General features: G+C 46.5%; 1 protein-coding gene across 6 annotated transcripts in view; it reads right to left on the bottom strand.

The window, feature by feature from the left end:
* BMAL1 (basic helix-loop-helix ARNT like 1) overlaps nt 1-18,859 on the bottom strand; it is a 108,195-nt gene that overhangs the window by 59,536 nt on the left and 29,800 nt on the right. For all 6 annotated transcript variants that reach the window (XM_066250995.1, XM_066250997.1, XM_066251000.1 and 3 more), the window contains exon 2: nt 15,494-15,566. The gene's annotated coding sequence lies outside the window, so the exon portion shown is untranslated. The remainder of the gene's footprint in view (nt 1-15,493; nt 15,567-18,859) is intronic.

Below are 18,859 nucleotides of genomic sequence, written 5' to 3'. Positions count from 1 at the left end.
TGCACCCAAGGTCCGAGTGTCACGTCTACCTGCAGAGGACACTGGCACTACAGCCAGGGCAGGGGGAGGGATTCAGAAGCCTCCTTTATCAGGGGTTCATTTCTGTTTTTCTGTGGGACCCCAAAGGCCAGGCAGGGAGGAGAGCAGACATTAGCAGTGACACCCATATTCCTGTTGTTAGGAACAGCCAGTTTATCCCATGGTTTGCTGGCCAGGTTCCAGGGAGAAGTCTACAGACAAGTTAGACACTGGGGAGTTAAGGTGCCTGAAATATACCTTCTTCCAGGAATGTGCCTTCATTTATACTTTGAAAACTGAAATTTTTATTTCAAAAAGAAAAGAAAAAGAGAAGAAAGCATATTTCTTAGGATGGAGATTTAAAAAAATTTTAAATTGCGAAGTAGAAATTTACATTTACCTGAATTTAGAACACTAAACCCTTCTGAAGCCAAGCTAATGCACCCTTATAATCTATATATCATGACAAATTCCTACTAGTCTGAAATTTTGGGCCAAAAAACCTCTCAGTTTGTCTGCTAGATGCAGGCTATGTTTTAAATTTATGTGCAAATCAGCAGGTCAGTCTCATCAAAACAGCCAGACTAGTTCTAGCGTGTAGATATACAACTCAAATATGGCAAAGAAATGGAAACGGCAAATAGTATCAGTAAACAGGTATTTCCAAATGTTACCAGGACAGCCCAACACCCTTTGGTACAACACCCTACAGAAACAGAACACCCTTCATGGTTGCAAGTAATGAGCAGCAGGTGACAAAAGAGCACGTAAGCTAGCCGCTGGCTCTGCACTTATCAGCTGGGACCCCTCGGTGGGCTGTGAGGAAGGTGGCTCATGAGAAATGTTGGGCTTGTATTTGTCAGGTGTATTTTTGGGGAGAGAGGCTCTGTAAATTTTACCAGGTTTGCAAAGTGATCTGTGAACCCAAAAGACAGGGATACCCTGCAGCTCTTTCTGCTGTTGCTCCTGTTTTCTTTGGACAATCATGCTGACAAAAACTACTATTAATATATATGAAGCCCCACTGGCTTTCACAGTAGGTAAGATGACACTGACAATCAGGGGAAAGTGTCCAAGCTCTTGCCTGAACAGCCCCAGCACTGGGGACTGCTTGGTCAATGACTGGAAAGAGGTCACTGGCTGGAAGGAACCAAGGAATGGCTGAGCCTTAACTTGAGCCCACTGCTCAGATAGGAAAAAACGGCACAGCCAGAACAAAGCGAGAAGGCAAACTTAGAGACCATAAAGTCAATAGGCAAGATGCACTTGGGAGCAACAGTGTTGGAAATAAGAGAAAACCTGGGCTTTGTAGGGAGGGAGGCAGGGCTAGGTTCAAACCCTGGCTCCACCTACATACTAGCCCTATAGCCTTGGATGGGGAAGACGATGTTGAAGACGACAGTATCGATGAGCTGTTATTTACCGACAGCACAAAGACTAGCATACAGCAAACAAGCACTTATGTACTTATGAAATAACATATGTTATTTCATTTAATTTTCACAGCAACCCTATGAACCCTCTCTATATTATCTCCATTTTCTAGATCTGGAAAAGGAAGGTTAAAAGGATTAAGTGGCATAACCAAGGTCCACAGCTAGTTGGGATTCAGATCTGGGTCTGACTCCAAGTCCATGTTCTTTAACTACTAAGCTCCACTGTAGTGTGGAGCCTCGGCTTCCTCATCTGTAAGAGCAGCGGTTCTCAACTTGTGGGTACGAACGACCAAAACAAAGGGGTCGCCTAAAGCCATCGGAAATACATATTTTATTTAAAAATGTATAATAAATATGTATTTTCCGATGGCTTTAGGCGACCCCTTTGTTTTGGTCGTTCGACCCCCGCCGGGGTCACGACCCACAGGTTGAGAACCGCTGTGTAAGAAGAATAATGACGCTCACCCCTGCAGGGCAGTGAGGGTTAGACAGAATGTGTGTAAAGTGCTTAACACAGTACCTGGCATACAGGAAGCTCTAGAGTGTTATTCTGACCACATCTGGACCTTCGGAAGAGAGAGGGAGATGTGAGAGGTGGGCATCTGGCTCTACAGATGGTACAGCACTTCATTTCATAGGACACAACAAACAGGACTAGGAACTTTGGACCAAGGCCTGGGATGAGATACTCTTGGAGAGGGGACACCTCAGCATGATGGGTAAGCATGTGTTTACTCAAAGATGAAAGATTTCATCAAAAGTTGGAGAGCACTGGGATTTTTGGAAGAAGTAATCATTCAAGCTCAAGAGGCAGCCCCAGACTGCATACCTATGCCAGGACTAGGAATGGGTACCCGCTGCTGCTCTGACTCCCAGATCGCCGACAGAGCACGTGTTCCTGGGCATGTTTGTGGTAAGGGAGATGCTGAACCCCAAGTGATCAGTAAACCTGGCCAGAAACTTGGGCAAAGACTAGGCATTCTAAAAAAAGGGGGGGGGATTTTGTTAGAACAAGTGTCCTTTGAAGTTAAATATGGAGAAGTGCACCCACTGCAATGACTTAGGGTGGCTTGCAGTACGTAAGATGAAGGGACGGTCTGTGGAAGAAGAGTTGGGCTCATTGGCAGCACTGCCTTGACTACACTCCTGCTGAGACTGACGGGGGGGGGGGGGGGGGGGGCGTCTATGGAGCGGCAGCCACCCCCAGAGAGCCGTAAGCACTGCCCGGATGTGAACTGGGGCTGACACCAGCAGGGGGAGAAGCTCATCACGGACTGTTGACAGCCTCTCCCCAGACTAGCTAGTCTCCTTCTGTTTTTCTTATAAAAAAATCACCAAAACAGTATACCAAGTTCTCCCAATAGACACCAAAGATATTCAGAGTGTTTCACATTCTGTCATTGGTTCCCCTTATCCATTCCCACAGCTCTACATGGAGCTCAGTAGCAATTTCCTGGACCATTTTAACTGCCTCTAACTAGTTCTGCTGCTTCCTCCTACAGTCCAGCCCCCACACTGCCGCCAGCTGGCCTTCTAAAATAAAAGTGTTGACCACGTCACTCACCTCCTGAAAGATGTCTACGAGATTTGCACTGCCCACGGAATAAACACCAAAGCCTTAACTTGCATAAATTCATTCATTTTTTTCATTTACCCATCTAATGTATGATGATCGCCTATTGTGTGCCAGGAGGCTCTGTTTTAGGCCCTGGAGACAGAGTGGTAAATCAGACAGAGAAGATAAGACCCCATCCTCACAGATTTACATTCTAGTGAGGTAAGACAAACAATAAAGACCAATAAACATATAATGTAAAGTCAGGTAGTGATGAGTGCTAATGAAGAGAAATAAAGCAGGGTAAGAAGACAGAAGGTGAAAGACCACTTAAACAGAGACCAGAATGGAGTAAAGGTGAACCAGGCAAGGCCGTTATGGAAGAGTGATCCAGACAGAGAACAGCAAGTGCAAAGGCCCTGAGGCAGGAAACACAGTGGCTGGAATGAAGTGAAAAAATTGGAGAGTGCTAAGAGATGAAACCGGAGAAGTAGGAGGGACTGGCAGGCCATGGCAAGGAGTTCAGATTCTATTCCAAGGATGCTGGGAAACTACTGGAGAGTTCCGAGCGGGGAAGTGATGCGATCCTATTCACTTTTTAAAAGGTCACTCTGTCTGACTGTGTGGAAGACTGACAGCAGCGAGGTCAGAGTGTAAACAGGGAGACCTGCTGAGAGATGGGGGACATCTGGATGAGGGTAGGGATGTGTGATGGCTTTTAAGATATATTCTGATGGAACAGCTGTCGAGAATTGCAAACAGACAATGTAAGGACAGAAGGAATAAGCAGGATAAAAAAATGATATCTACATTTTGGGCCTAGGTAACCAAGTAAGTGGTGGTACCAGGTAAGATGGGGGAGACTGGGGAGGAGCAGGGTTAGGTTTTCACCTTTTTGTACTTTTTAAGAAAAAAAAAAAGCCTGACCTGTGGTGGCACAATAGATAGAGTGTCAACCTGGAACACTGAGGTCGCTGGTTTGAAACCCTGGAGTTGCTTGATCAAGCCACATATGACAAGCAACAAGCAAGTAATGAACAACTAAAGTGAAACAACTATCAGATGGAATTTCTTGCTCACCACCCCCACTCTGTAAAATCAACAAACAAAACTTAAAAAAAAAAGAAAAGAAAACAATTAAGACTTCTATTTAGTTATGTTGAGTATGAGATGCCTTTCCACATCAAGTGTGATGTTGAGTGGGCATGGGTATGTAAGCTGGGGGCTCAGGAGGAAGGTCTGGAGTTGTCAGTGTAGGGATGACCATAGGATGTGGCAACTCAGTTCCTCCACTCCTTGGTCCCAGCTCCAGACACACACCCACGTGTCACCTCTCTACGGCTCTGGCCTCTGCCCTGTGGCTCCCACGGGCTGGACTGCTCCATCTGGACTCCTGCAGCATAGACTCCTCCTCCTCTCTCTCTCTCTTTTCAAATTGTCAGAAAAAAAAAATTATTTTTTTCTCAAGATATGGTACACTTCTGTATGGATTTTGAATCCTTAGTGAAATGGTATCTTGATTATGAAAAGACAAGTCTTTTCATTGGGTCTCTAATCTGAAAGGCTTTGGCTTTTCCTTTCTCTTCCAGCCCATATTTATTAGGGATCTACAGTATGCCGTGCTTTGTCCTAAGTGATAATAAAGCAGAGGACAGATTACAAATGACTAGACAATATTTGTCATTGGATTGACGATCATTTGGTCTATCTCTCCTACTCCTCTCTTAAGACTTGCTCAAAAGTCACCTCTTGTCTCTGAGGCCCCTCCTGATTCCCTGGGAGAAGCCTCTCAGTCCTCTCTTACCCTGTTGCATGCTGTGATGATGTCACGAGCCCAAGTCTCACCACAGTGTATTGGCACCTTTGCTCCCTGAGAGTTCCCTGAGGGCAGTGACTACGTGTGTTCCTCTCTGTACCCCACCTCCTAACATAAGGCCTGGCCATTGTGAACATTTGCTAAGTGAATGGAGTTCTCTTTGCAAAGAGGTGCAAAAGAAATTACACACATGCAAGCGGACTCCCACTGCAGCTGCTGTGTGCAAGGCAAGGAAGGTGGGAAAAATAAGGCGCTGTCACTGATACTAATACAGCTCAATGAGGCAGAACGGCATCTTCCTCAGAGGTGTTTCTGAATAGCACGAAAGAGCTTCGAGAAATCTAAGAGTTCAGTGTCTCAGGGTGTGGAGAGATGTAACTGCACCCGATGAAAGTGTTTTCGGTTTCACTGCAGAAACACTCAGTGAGTCCAAAACCACAGCACTCAGGAGTTGGGAACAGAGGGAAGGACACTGTGGGTCCTATCTGCCCACTTTACAGATGTGAACTACGAGTACCAGGAGCCGGGATTTGCACTCAGTTCTTCTCGACACTGACGCTGGAGTTCCTTCCAGCACACTCCACAGCCTCACCCTGTGACGCAACCACACGGCGAACAGGATTTTTAGGGCCCACCTGAACCCCAAACGGCCTGAGGAACTGTAATTCTGCAGAGGGGGTGTGCTTTGCCCATGGTGACGGAGGGGCCAACAGAATGGCAGCTGGAACCTCGGTCTCTGACTCCCAGAGCACTGTGCCAGCGCTCTCCCTCAGACGGTCCTCACAGGGCAGACACACAGCCAAAAATAACACTTTAATGGTCTGACTTATCTGCTGATAAGTACCTTAGAAATAAAAGCGAGCGGATGGGAAATCGTGCTTTTTGTCAGTTATTACTGCTGTGTAATTCCGGGGCCCCATTTACAGGTAGGAAGCTAAGTGAGCAGTGCTGTCGCCTCACCGAGTGGGTGACAAAACCAGCAGCATGAATGGAACTGAGCGGTACGTGGCAGCTCTCTCATTACTTCAGACAAATGTCTGCTGCTCACCTACTACGTGCAAGACTGTGAGCAGAGGAAAGGGAAAAGAACCCCGGAGCTGAACTGTGACTCTCTCACTTGTGTAATATCCGCAACCTCTCTAAGCCTCAGTTTCCTCATCTGTAAGAAAGAATTAACAGTCTCTGTTTTACAAAGCTGTTCTGGTGACTAAATGGGATGACACACGGCCCTGGTATATAGGAGTGACTCAGTAAACATCAAATGGCTGGTAGTTTGTTCACTGCCAAGAAAGCAAAGGAACTAATTCAGACTGCAGAAACAAGGAATGGAACAAATTAGCTACAGCGAAGTTCTGTGAAAAACCTTAGCAGAATGAAGTAGCATTTACTAAAGAGTAAAAAAGTTCTTTAAGTTAGTGGCTGGGTATCTTAAGGTAGGAGAGGGAGAAAAAGAGGCAGCATGTGAAGAAAGAGAAGAGAGAGGATGAATCTGAATACAGCAGTGTATTGGTAAGAGTCAAGAAGTCTAATTGGTAAGAATCAAGGCCTTTGCAACATGAAAAACAACGTAACTTTATCACTAGTAGGTAATGTTGCTTATTAATTATATATGATCCTATTTTCTCTGTCATGCTCCAATTCAACCTTCAATATCCTACTTGCTTGATGACTTCTTCCACTCCACCCTGGCTGGAGGTTAATTAATCTTCCCTCCATTAATTGATTCTTATTATCACACATATTACACCATCTCTGCTCACTGGACTCCCCTACCAAACACTGAGCTCCTGAGAGTATACACTGTGCATGATTCATCTCGGGGCCATGTGGTGGCCTTCCCCTGGCTCCAGGAGCCCCAGCCAGCAGCTACCAGCTCGGGACATCCCCAGAGGAGAAGCTTCTCTCTACAGCAGGAAAATGAGACAGGACTTAACATTTATGAAGTATCTATTCTGTGCTGAGTATCTCAGAGGCACCTTTCTTAATTCATGTGTTTCTACAAGGGAATTATTATCCCTATTTTGTATAAGAGGCACTCTGAGTCTCAGAGAGTGAGGTCAACAGCCAAAGGTTCAGCTCCCAGTGTAAGTGATGAGGCCAGGATTTGCATCTGGATCTGTTTTCACTAGACCAGACCACCCGGCCTGGGTCTAATGAAGCTGAAGGCATTTTGGGAGGACATCCAGTCTAGATATCAAAAATCTACCATCATGACTCAGAAGTGAGGTTAGCGCTAAGGAGCTTTGGCCAAAACAGGTCAGGGAAGCTCATAGGATAATAATTTTAAAAAATTTCAGTGTTTCCAAGGACTCCCCAAAAGTAACCAGTGTGGGATGTAGTGCCACCCCCCCCACCCCCAGTCTGTGCATGTGGCCACCAGTCCCGATCCTCTCTGGCAGGAAGGAGGCAGGGACTTACCTAAGGAAGAACTGCGATGGGATCCAGTAGGGAGGATCTCAAACTCCTCGCCCATTTCAGTAAGTATTCTGCCAAATTAAAACCATTTCAACGAGATGGCTAATAAAAAGGAATAAGTGTCTTTAACGGCTCAAATTTACAACCTCATAAATTACTGAATTAAAGCAGTGCACTTGTTCTCAGCCTCCCTTACGTAGGGGCAATCAAAATTTATATCCTGCTTTAGCCAACATTTTATGTTGACTTATAAGTCTTGTTGAATCCTTCTCAAAAAACTGTTAATGAGAAATTCCCACAGGGAGAAGAGGTGCCTTTACTAAACCTGAAAGGGCCTAAATAAAACACTGTAATAGCCACTTGGGTTTTCATAAAAAGGACAGCTTAGTGAATGAAATGACCTTCCTATCTGTGATCAAAGTCGCTAGTGAATATGTTCTAAATTAATGCACAGTGTCTGAGGGGCACTGGTTACATTTAACAGACCTGATGACCTGCGGGGCAGGTAAAGGTGCGGCAGCTGGGAGGGGCCGCTAGAGAAACAGTCCCTGAGGAGGGGCTATCTTCAGCACTGAGGGGAGGGCGGGTGGGCCCAGCGCTGCCAGACCTTTGATTTTTTGGGAAGACATCCAGACTTAGACAATACCTACCACTTTTTCAATGTCACTAATTTAAAAGTTTTAAAACATTGTGAGCACTGAACCAAATCCACCCTCAGGCCAGATGCAGCCAGTGAGTAGAGCATTTTCAACCTCTGCTTAAAAGTATCTACATTTTTAAAAATAAGTACATGTCAGGTACAAATGTTAAGCACATTCTCATTTCGCCCACACAAAAACCTCATGAAGGAAATACTGCTATCGCCATCTCATTTTACAGGGGAGGAAACTGAGGCTTAGAGAGCTGGTGTGGTTTAAGTCACATCCCTAGCGGCACAAAGCTGATATTCTGAAGCAGGTCTCACTGAGACCAGTGCCCTTTAAGGTCATCCTCATCCTGGAGGCTATCTGCCCTTCAAGCCCACCTCAATTTGTGGCTAGCAAATGTGGCTGGCCAATGTCCTCCTCTGTTCCTCCCCCATACCACTTGACCCACTTGGTCAGAAGCCATTTTTTAATTTTTATTTTGCCCACTCAAAACCAATGTCACTCGGAGCTCAGCCAGCCTGGCCCTAGAGGGCTCTGGAGGCCTGGCAAGATCCCCCTGGAGGACCAGGCTTCCCTGCTGCTAAGCCAAGTAGCCAGTCCCCTGCCAAGCCTGCTGGGGTTTACATTGGGCTTCCACATCACTGCGACCTGAATGGGGTCTGGGAAGAGGGTCATGACAGTCACAATAATCCTTTGAAATGGTCGCCAAGGTACCAAGGTAGAGGGTGGGGGGAAAAGGAGGCGCGTTCAGCTTGGGAGAGGAGAGCATTTATTTAGCCAACAGCTGTGAATTATCTATTATTCAAAGCACCACATTAGACCCGAGAGAGGAAGACATCGTCTCTAATGTGTGCAACGATGAATTATGCAAGTAAAACATCAAACAAGAAACACATATGTACACACACACTCACCAGCACAGGCACACATGCACACACACACCAATACACAAAATGCATCATGCACCAGCTGTTATGGTAACAACTTCTGTGTACCCTGACCCTCTCTGGAAACCCCTCAGCCTGACTGCTGTCCTGCCACAGAGACCACCCCAGGGCCAGTCCTGAGAGGCTCCGGAAGGATGAGGGGGTCAGGCACACAGGTCATGCTGACCGTGGTGGCCAGAGGACCAAGGGAGTGTGCAGAGGAACAGGCCTGCCAAGCACAGAGGCTTCCTTGGCACAGCTGGCTCTGACGTGCAAACAATAGGCTAAAATGTGGGGGCTCCGGGGACCCCTTTCATGGTCATAGCCCAGACAGACTCTGTAATGCAAGAGGCAAGGAGAAGCAGTGTGTGAGTGGCTGTCTGGCAGGCAGGCAGGCAGGCTGTCAGTCAGAGCACCTACCTAGAGGTCAGGCTCCTGCCATCATGGGCTTGTGGGGGCTGCCCAGTGGGGGACACACGTTTATTAATGCATACCACAGAAATAAATGTAAAGTGACCTCTGTGATGAGAGCTGTGATAATGGGCTACTAGAATGCACAGCGGGGGGGGGGGGGGGAGCTGTGGAGTACAGAGAATTGGTAGGAGCACCAACCTAGTCGGGCACTGGGGCCAAACCCCTGCTCGCATGTTTTCAATTGATCTGGACCCTAGTTTCCTTGAATGGAACCTTTGGGATAATAATGATAACACTTACTTTAGTCAATACCTGCTGAGGCCCTAACACTAAGTAGTTACACACCAAGCACTCTGAGTGCTGGCCACAGGGTGAGCAATCACTAAGTAATATAAAAGGATAATGGTGATGGTGATGATAAGACCTTATCAGGGAGGTAGGACAGGCTTCCCAAGAAGAGGCAAATCGGCTGATACATGAGGGTGAACAGGCTGAACTAGGCAAACCAGAGGAATACATAAGCCATGCCAGGGAACAGCTGATACAAAGTCCCAAAAGGGAAAGTGCATCACAAGTACTTCCAGGCAAGGACGGCAGTCCAAGTGCCTGCTGGGGCAACCTGGTCAGCAGGATACTTCTGGGTTAAAGGCTTCTTCTTCTGTGAAGCCTCCCCAGATCACTGCGAACCCCCAGACAAAAGCTGCATCCTCGGCACAATTCCCTGGTTCTGTGGCAGACTAGGAAATGAAAAAGATGTGACAAGCATCAAGCGGAAGGCCCCCAGTGGAAACACGAGAGTATAAGAGCGTATTGGCTGTCTCCTAGGTGCACAGTCCCAGCGCCCACAGGGGACCCAGACATGAGCCTGGCATCCCTTAGTATCACTGAGGACGTAATGAAGATCAAGAGGCTCTTGGGCACCTCCACAAAGGACCATGAGCTATCCTCGTCCTCCAGCCAGAAAAGTATTCTCAGCTGAACTGTAGGGGGAAAGCTGTCAGCAGTTAGCAAGAATCATTGTTTTTGCTAATTTAGAAAATCTGGGATTCATTCAGGAAGCTGGGTGGACCTCATTCCTGATCATTTCTTGACGGATTATTTTTCCTTTTGAATTGCTATTACTATCCCATCAATAACAAAAGGGTTATGTTAGTTTGTTTTTTAAGTCAAAAATAAAGAATACAGAGTATTTCTATTCCCAAGGTCTCAGTATGCACAAACCCAAGCCCAGAACAACTTATGCTGCACTCAAAACTGAGAAGGGGTGGCCCCACCAAACTCAATGGCCAATGAATCGCCAAATACAATCCATCCTGTTATGAATCTGCTGTTTGGCTGCACAAACAGACTTTGCTATTCTCACTCTTTCAACAAACACTTCCTGAGCCAGGTGTACTATGCTGGCACTGAGAACCCAGAGATTGTGCATGTGTGTGTGTGTGTGTGTGTGGTCTCCACCCTTAAGGAGCTCAGTTTACTGAGCATAACAGATAGTAAGTAAGTCAATAGTTATGCTGATAAGTGCTCTGGGAGAGAAAGCAGTGCAGGGTGTTCTGGGAGGCACGAGGAAGGTCATCTCCAGGTCGCAGAGAAGTGCAGGGTGGGGGCAGAGGTATCCAGAAAAATGGAAAACTTGAGCTGAGTTACCAAAATGGGGTGCAGGAGTGGGTCATCCCAGGAGAGGGCCCAACACCAGCAAAGGCACCTCGAGGCAAGGGCTGCTGGAAGGTTGGGCTGTTAGAAATATGGGTTAGGGAACAAGTGAAATGAGGAAAGTGGCCAAAGGCCAGGTTATGAAAGGACTGCAGGCCCACTGCACGGGCTTGGGTTTTATTCTAGAAGCAGTGTGAAGCCCTTGGAGAGTTTTAAGCAGAAGCAAGGCATGGTCAGATGTGCGTTAGAAACATCACGCTGATAGGAGTGTGGGGGTGGAACGAGGGAGGACAAAGGAAGACCAATGAAGAGGCCGTTTTAAAAAATCCATATGACGATCTCTAAATGAAGGAGCGCAGAGGGAGAAGGAGTGAGGTGACAAATTAGAAAGACGGGCTCTTCAGGACGTGGTAATTGGTGAACTATGACAGTTGAGAGAAAGGACAAAACCAAGGATAACTCCAACGGTAGATGGAACTGGGGGGGTACAATCCCACCCGAGGCAGGCACAGAGACAGACACACATCTGGCACCGGGGAGGGAGGAATGTGAGGGGTCTGAGGGCAGCAGCTAGGAGTGAGGGCTGGGAGGAGGTTCTGGGCGGACGACGTGGATCTGGGTGGCTTCCAGGTAGAGGCAAGCAGGGCATGAGCTCACCGAGGGAGAGTACTCAGGGTGACAGGGCAGGGACCAAGCAAACCTTTTTAAAAGCTAAGGGTGAAGAAAAAAAAAAAAAAAAACAACTGGCAAAGCAGCCTGCAGAAGCTGAGGTCTGAGGCTGGAGGAGAGTAGGAGAGGCCAGGTGGGATGAGGGCAGGGGCAGGCCGGGGTGGCAGGGGAGCTCAGCAAGGCCAGAGACATGAGGTCTGGAGCGGGAGCCCTTGCAGAGGGGAACAGTCTGACAGGTGTCAGCAACCCCAGCCCAGCAAAATTAAACCAAAGCACTGAAGGCTCAGCTGACAGATCTACTGTCACCTCAGTAGCACTATTTTGTCATTTTCCTCCAACCGCCTCACTGTCTCAGTCTCCTGGTGAGGACTTCCTATCAACCCTCTCACCCTCCACTGCTTTCTCACTTTATTTTACTTGAGAGCATTAGCATGCCTGCCTGACCTTATATAACTGCGCACCTCATACGTTGTGCTGTCTGTCCCTCCTTAGGGTGTCTGCATACCGAGGACAGAGCACTCGCCCTGTCACTTCCGTAACCACAATGCCAAGAACAATGCCTGGCACACAGAGGTCACACACCTTGTCCCAACTGAACTGGCTCATTAGAAGCAACAAATATTTAGTGAGCACATATTACACGTCTGATACCATGTAAATCAGGGGTCCCCCAAACTTTTTACACAGGGGGCCATTTCACTGTCCCTCAGACCGTTGGAGGGCCAGACTATAAAAAAAACTATGAACAAATCCCTATGCACACTGCACATATCTTATTTTAAAGTAAAAAAACAAAACGGGAACAAATACAATATTTAAAATAAAGAACAAGTAAATTTAAATCAACAAACTGACCAGTATTTCAATGGGAACTATGCTCCTCTCACTGACCAATGAGAGGTGCCCCTTCCGGAAGTGCGGGGGTGGGGGCGGATAAATGGCCTCAGGGGCCTGTATGTGGCCCGCGGGCCGTAGTTTGGGGACCCCTGATGTAGATAGTAGGGCCACAGAGATAAACAAGACAAAATAGGATCCTGTCCTTGGAGCTTAAGCTGGAGGTGAGCAGAGGGAAACACCAAGTCTTTAAACAGAAAGTAGATTATAACTGCCACAGAGCTAGGACTGGAATCTGTCATGTTTCCTTCCCAAACCCAAGGCTGCCACCTTCTCCAATGGAAGGAAAACTTGACCTGGTGAAACAGTGAAAATAAGTGTGAAGTTTGGTCTTAGTCTCTTCCAGAAATCCCATGTTCCTTTCTCCATTTTAGTAGATGCCTAGGTAGTGAAACAGCCACTAGAGTTTCTCAATATTTAATGGGAAGAGTTCAGTCTCTAGTACTTCTATGTAAGCAGGCGGAGAAATTCCAGACTTAGGAGGAAGAAAACAGGGATCAGCATAAGCAGGGGTCAGACAGAGCTGGGGTCAAAACCCCTGCAACCTTGGGCAGGTTACTCAACCTATGATTTCCTTATTGCTGAAATGAGCATACTACTTGCCATGTCACAGGCTGTTGCAAAGATAAAGTAACAGCTATAGAGGACTCAGCACCGTACCTAGCACATAGAGAGTGTTTGATAAATGGTGGCTCTGAACTAGTTACACCTGTTGCTTTTGTTACTCCTTGAACTGCTATATTCATACAAACCAAGGCAAAAACTACTTAGAATTCAAACGAAAGAAAAGTGCACTCGAAATGATCAGAGCATAAATTGTTATCTAGATGAATGACTTGCAGAATTATTTCAAATTACCATACTTGAGCAGACTCTGCAGTAAGAAGTTTTATTCCAATTTCTTGGTCCTCCAAACTTAGGCAAATGCAAGTATTTCCCCAACAGATCATATCTTGTCTCATGACAAGAGTTCAAACACAGGCTGGATTCCATGGTGCAAGCTGAGGCAGAGCTATGAATACCACACCTCAAAGCGAGCATAAGAACACAATGCAAGCCCAATGTACACCTAAACTCCCAAACACTGCTTGGCTCCAGAGAAGGAAATGAGAACTGGTCACAGCATGCTCTGCCTGCCTCAAAGCTAATGAAAAGGTTATTTTGACATGCAAATACTGAAATCTTAGTGTCTCCCTTCTTGCACCATTCAAACTCTATGAGTGGTCTACTTGACTAATGTCTCTGATTGTTTATTCTTAATTTGGTCCAACCATGCGCAACCCGGCTTCCTCCCCTCTTCTTCCTTCCCTTTCCGCCCTCATGGCATCACATTTCTCAGGGCCATCTGAAACCAGCTCGTCACCAATTTGGTAGCCTTCCTTCAGGTTCCTTCTCCCTGGTCCTTTTCTGTCGTCCTCGGCCCCTGGTTCTCTTCCATCTTCTTCTTTCTACCCCAGAGTTTTGTGCATTCCTCAAAGCCTAGCCCTCTGCTCACCATGGGGAAACTTATAGAATCCGACGGTTCCTGTTCTACAATCTCCAGATATAACTTTCTTTCTTTTTTTTTTTTTGTATTTTTCTGAAGCTGGAAACGGGGAGAGACAGTCAGACAGACTCCCGCATGCGCCCGACCAGGATCCACCCGGCACGCCCACCAGGGGCGACGCTCTGCCCACCAGGGGGCGATGCTCTGCCCCTCCGGGGCGTCGCTCTGCCGCGACCAGAGCCACTCTAGCGCCTGGGGCAGAGGCCAAGGAGCCATCCCCAGCGCCCGGGCCATCTTTTGCTCCAATGGAGCCTTGGCTGCAGGAGGGGAAGAGAGAGACAGAGAGGAAGGAGGGGGTGGGGGGTGGAGAAGCAGATGGGCGCCTCTCCTATGTGCCCTGGCCGGGAATCGAACCCAGGTCCCCCACACGCCAGGCCGACGCTCTACCGCTGAGCCAACTGGCCAGGGCTCCAGACATAACTTTCTAAGTCTGTGCTCCAGCCCTCCATTTCCAGTTGTCTACTGGACACTGCCTGCCTATAAACCACTGTCATTTCGAACTGAATATCTCCAAAACCGACACATCGACCACTCTTCCCCACACCCAATATCTACATTTCTGTCAATGGTACCACTGTAAACTCCCAAGCTTAAATTTTCATCTTCTTTGGCTCCCATCTTTAAAGTCTAAGAAGAATATAAATCCTATGGTCTCCCTTCCCAATATCTTTTCGATCCTTTGCTTTTGTTCTAACCACTGTCAACCACACGACCTCCTGCCTAGGTTGCTGCTGCTGCCTTTGAATAGAGCCCAAGCCTCTTGTCCAGGTAGCAGATGAATGTTCCTGAGATGTCACTTCTGCCATCTCACTTCTTTGCTCAAAATAATTTCAATGGTTCCCCACTGCCTACAGGAAAGAAATCCAAGTTCCTCAGCCTGGGATTCAGGGTTTAGAAAAGAAGTGGGCAAACTATAACCCCCAGACCAAATCTAGCCCATGACCTGTTCTATAAATAAAGCTTTATTAGAACACATTTATGTATTACCTATGGCTGCTTTCACGCTACAGTGGCAGAGTTGAGTGGCTATGACAGAGACCTGTTGGCCTGTGCAGCCAAAAATATTTATCATCTCTTCCTTGGTCTAGAATAATCAGACATCAGCAGATCCTGCCAAAGTTCTTGCTCAGGACTCCTTTGGATGAAGTTTTTGCTCCTGTGGGTCTACTACTGAGCCCACTTTCATTGTATCATACGCCCACTGTCTGAAGTCCAAAAAGCTTATTTCTCTCCTCCTTGGACTTTTCCTTCAAACAAATCCGAAGCTCTAGCTCTCCATGAGGCCAGCTGCATCAGTTCCCTGCATCCGGATGCGCCTCGTCCGGCCCCTATCTGCAGCTACCACAGATGCCTACGCTGAGCTTCCGTTTCGCCTGTGGGTCCTTTCCACCTGTGCTATACACTTCTCTAGGTCCAGGCTTGGTCACTTCCACAGAGCAGTGCCAATGACAACAACCAATCCTCGATAGCATAATTTGGTAGAGAAGGCATCAAAGAAACTTACCAAAGAAGGCCTGGAATTCCACATTTGAAAAGGTAAGCTTGGGTCCAAAAGCATGCACTCTAGCCAGCACCACCTAAAAGCCAACAAAATAAGGGATTAGGTTTAAAAGAGAACATTGATATATTTTCTTTATAAACTTACAACTCCCAATAAGTTTTGATTTACCGTCATCTCAGGATGCCCATCTCGGCTTCTCTGCCTAGAAAATGCTTCTCGTCCTTCAAATCCACTGAACAGTCTTTCCCCGGAAGCCTCCCCAGTGTCCCAGGCAGGCCCTGCACTCCCCCATGGAACTCTGCTGCAATGTTTAGGGCAATACTTGGACACAATGTGGCATAATTTCTTATTTAGGAATGGGGTTCCTTACCCTGTAGGTTTATCAAGAGAAGAGATTTAGTAAATTCATTTCTTCCCTTACTCCCACTGCCTAGTACACCACAGGCGTTCAGATAGTCCTCAATAAATATTTGTAAAATGGGTGGGAAAATAACCTACTCGGTTCATTCACACATGCCCGGGTATCTAACATTCTGCTGGCCTGCAGTTCTCAGCATACAAACGCATGCCTCAATCCTACTCAATCCTAGGCAATGGTTTAACAGGAAGGATTAATGAGATTAATCTTCTAAATGCACACCTTTGAAATGACACTCCCTGGGCAGAAACCTCCAAAAGCTCCCAGAATCTAAGAAGGCAAGCCCAGTTCTAGAGTCAGACTGCCAGGCCTGCACCAACTGGCCCGGCCTGACTCTGCAAACTCGGCTGGCATGGTCTCCCACAGTGAACCCTCCAATCCAGGCAGAAAGGATAGCAGGCCCTTTCCTTCTCAGCATTCCCTCTGGCTGGAGTCTTTCTCTGCTTCTCTCCACATTGTTTCCTTCTGCTGAAATGCCATCCATTTTAAACATCATATCCCAACCAAGTTCATGGGGGTGGAGGGAGGGCACTCAGTTTTTATTTCTCTCTGACATTTTTATTATGATAAAGTACACATTACAGAACTTACAAGCTTAGCCATTTCTAAGTGTACAGCTCGGTGCTGGCTATTAAGTACATCCACATTGTGCAGCCATCACCCTTCATTTCTAGAACTCCTTTTATCTAGGAAAATTGAAACCTTATACCTTTTAAAAAACTCCACCTTCTCCCTTCCTCCCAGTCCCTGGCACCCAAAAATATTTACGAAATGAATGAACAAATGAAGACATCAATGAATTTGACTTCAACTCTCCCCATAAAGGCTAAAAGCACTGTCCCTTTCCACTGGACTCCCATGGTACTATCTTCACACATTTGATTTATTTCAATCAATCTTAAATGATCCTTTTTCTGCACAGTCGTATGATCCTTCATGGCAGGAACTATGACTTATTTGAAAGGTAAAGCTTGTGTCCAAAAGCACACGTAGACTTATCCTCCATGTTGCCAGGTCCAAAGGGCAGGTGTTAGTCTTCACCTTACAGCTTTTGCTACCAGTGCTACCAGTTAATCATTCCCTCTTGTTCGACTACTCTCTTCACCTGGCTTCTAGGATGGAACTCAATTTTCCACGCATCTCACTGACTGTTCTTTCCCTTTGTTGGTTCTTCCTTATCTCCCCACCTGTTAATGCCAGAGTGTCCCAGGGCTCCATCTTTGTTCTCATCTATTCTCTGTATAACTTCAATCACCCCCCTGGTGATCTCATCCAGTCTCGGGGATTCAAATACAGTATCAGCTATATGCTGATGCCCAGATTTCTCTCCAATCCTGGACCTCTCCTCTGGACTCCTGGATAATATACCTTATTGTCTTCAAGTAAGATGTCAAGTGGACAAGATGTCCATGTAAGTCATGTTCAACGTCTCAAGCTTAAAATGTCTAACACAGACCCCTGACCTAACTCTAGATTTGTTCCTTCCAGAATCATACCCGTCTTAGTGTAATCCAATAGTCTTCTAGTTGCCCAGGCCAACAGGTTTAGAGTTATTCTCATCTTCTCTCTTTTTCTCTTACTCAATATCCAATCTTTACCAAAACTAATTTTTACCTTCAAAATATATTCAGAATATGACCATTTCTCACCCCCTCCACTATTATCATCCTAGATTATTGCAATAGCCTTCTAACTGGTGTCTCTGCTTCTATTCTTGATGTCATTCTTACCTCCACCCATAGTTTATTCTCAATAAGGGAGGGACCCTAAAACAACATAAGCCAGATTATGTCATTTCTTTGTTTAAAATCTATAAAAATCTTTCTAGCAAGGACAATACCAAAGGAATGAATGTTTCTAAAGTAGCCCAGGGGCAGGCTGGTGGTAGAGGTAGGGTCTTCAAGTCAGCGTCCTGTTTCCATTCATCTATTTCTTGACTGGCAGTCCTGCCTGCATCTCCTATTATCTGATTTCTTAAAGAAATGAAAGAAATCTCTTTTTAAAGAGAGAGAGAGAAAAAACCCATCACTCAGCTTCCTTTTCAGTTAGTACACCACAAGAAGCCAACAACACGCACATTTCTCAAAACCAGTCAGATATGTGGAGTCAGCCACCACTTAGTAGTTTCCAAAGATGACTCTAGCCTTTCAGACAAGAGTCACTACCTGCTTGCTGATGGTGGTGAACCCTCCGTAAGCCCCTCTTCTCCCTGCTCCCTCTAGCTGGTCACTAACCTGTGTGCCTATCTGTCTCTGCCTTTATCTTACTGACGCTGTGGCTGGAGATGAAACGCAAATAAATTAACCGAAGTCTCGTCAGTTCTCCTTGGAGCTTAAGCAGCTTCCTAACCAGTCTCCCTCTTCTAGTCATTTATTTATCCCAACTATAACCTCATTCAGTGTCTGGGATGATTTTTTAAAAACCTGAATTTGATCAAGTCCTCTGCTTAAAACTCTCCATAGAGTTTCTATATTGCCATACGATATATATAGTAAGCCATAGTATATATATATATATATTTTTTTTTTTTTAATCTTCCTTGGATGTTTTCGTCTGCATTCTTCTTAAAAGGACCTTGCTTGCCCCAACGGGGTGGGCAAATTACCCAGCCCAGGTTAGAGGACTCCATCCCCTAGCAACAGTGACTGGTCCAAAGGCTAAGCACACCGCCCCAACCAAAGCCTTTCTCTGGAACTGATACAGGGAGGCAGAGACAGGAATTCTCCCTTCTCTGGAATGGTTAGCTTAGCAGGGGAGTCCCCGCAGAGAGGGTGGCCTGACTGTAGTGGAAAGGACTGATGCCTACACACGAAGAACAAAAGGCAAGGGCACCGGACGACCACTGGCACCAACGCCTGTGTGAAACCTCTTTGTTTTGTGAACTCCTGCAGCATCCGTCCCAGTTACAGAACCAGTAACTCCGCTCTTAGGCCCCAGCTAGCTGGAGTCCC

Source organism: Saccopteryx bilineata, chromosome 1, assembly GCF_036850765.1.
Source record: "Saccopteryx bilineata isolate mSacBil1 chromosome 1, mSacBil1_pri_phased_curated, whole genome shotgun sequence".
Lineage (NCBI taxonomy): Eukaryota > Metazoa > Chordata > Mammalia > Chiroptera > Emballonuridae > Saccopteryx > Saccopteryx bilineata.
This window is presented reverse-complemented; position numbering and strand designations above follow the sequence as displayed.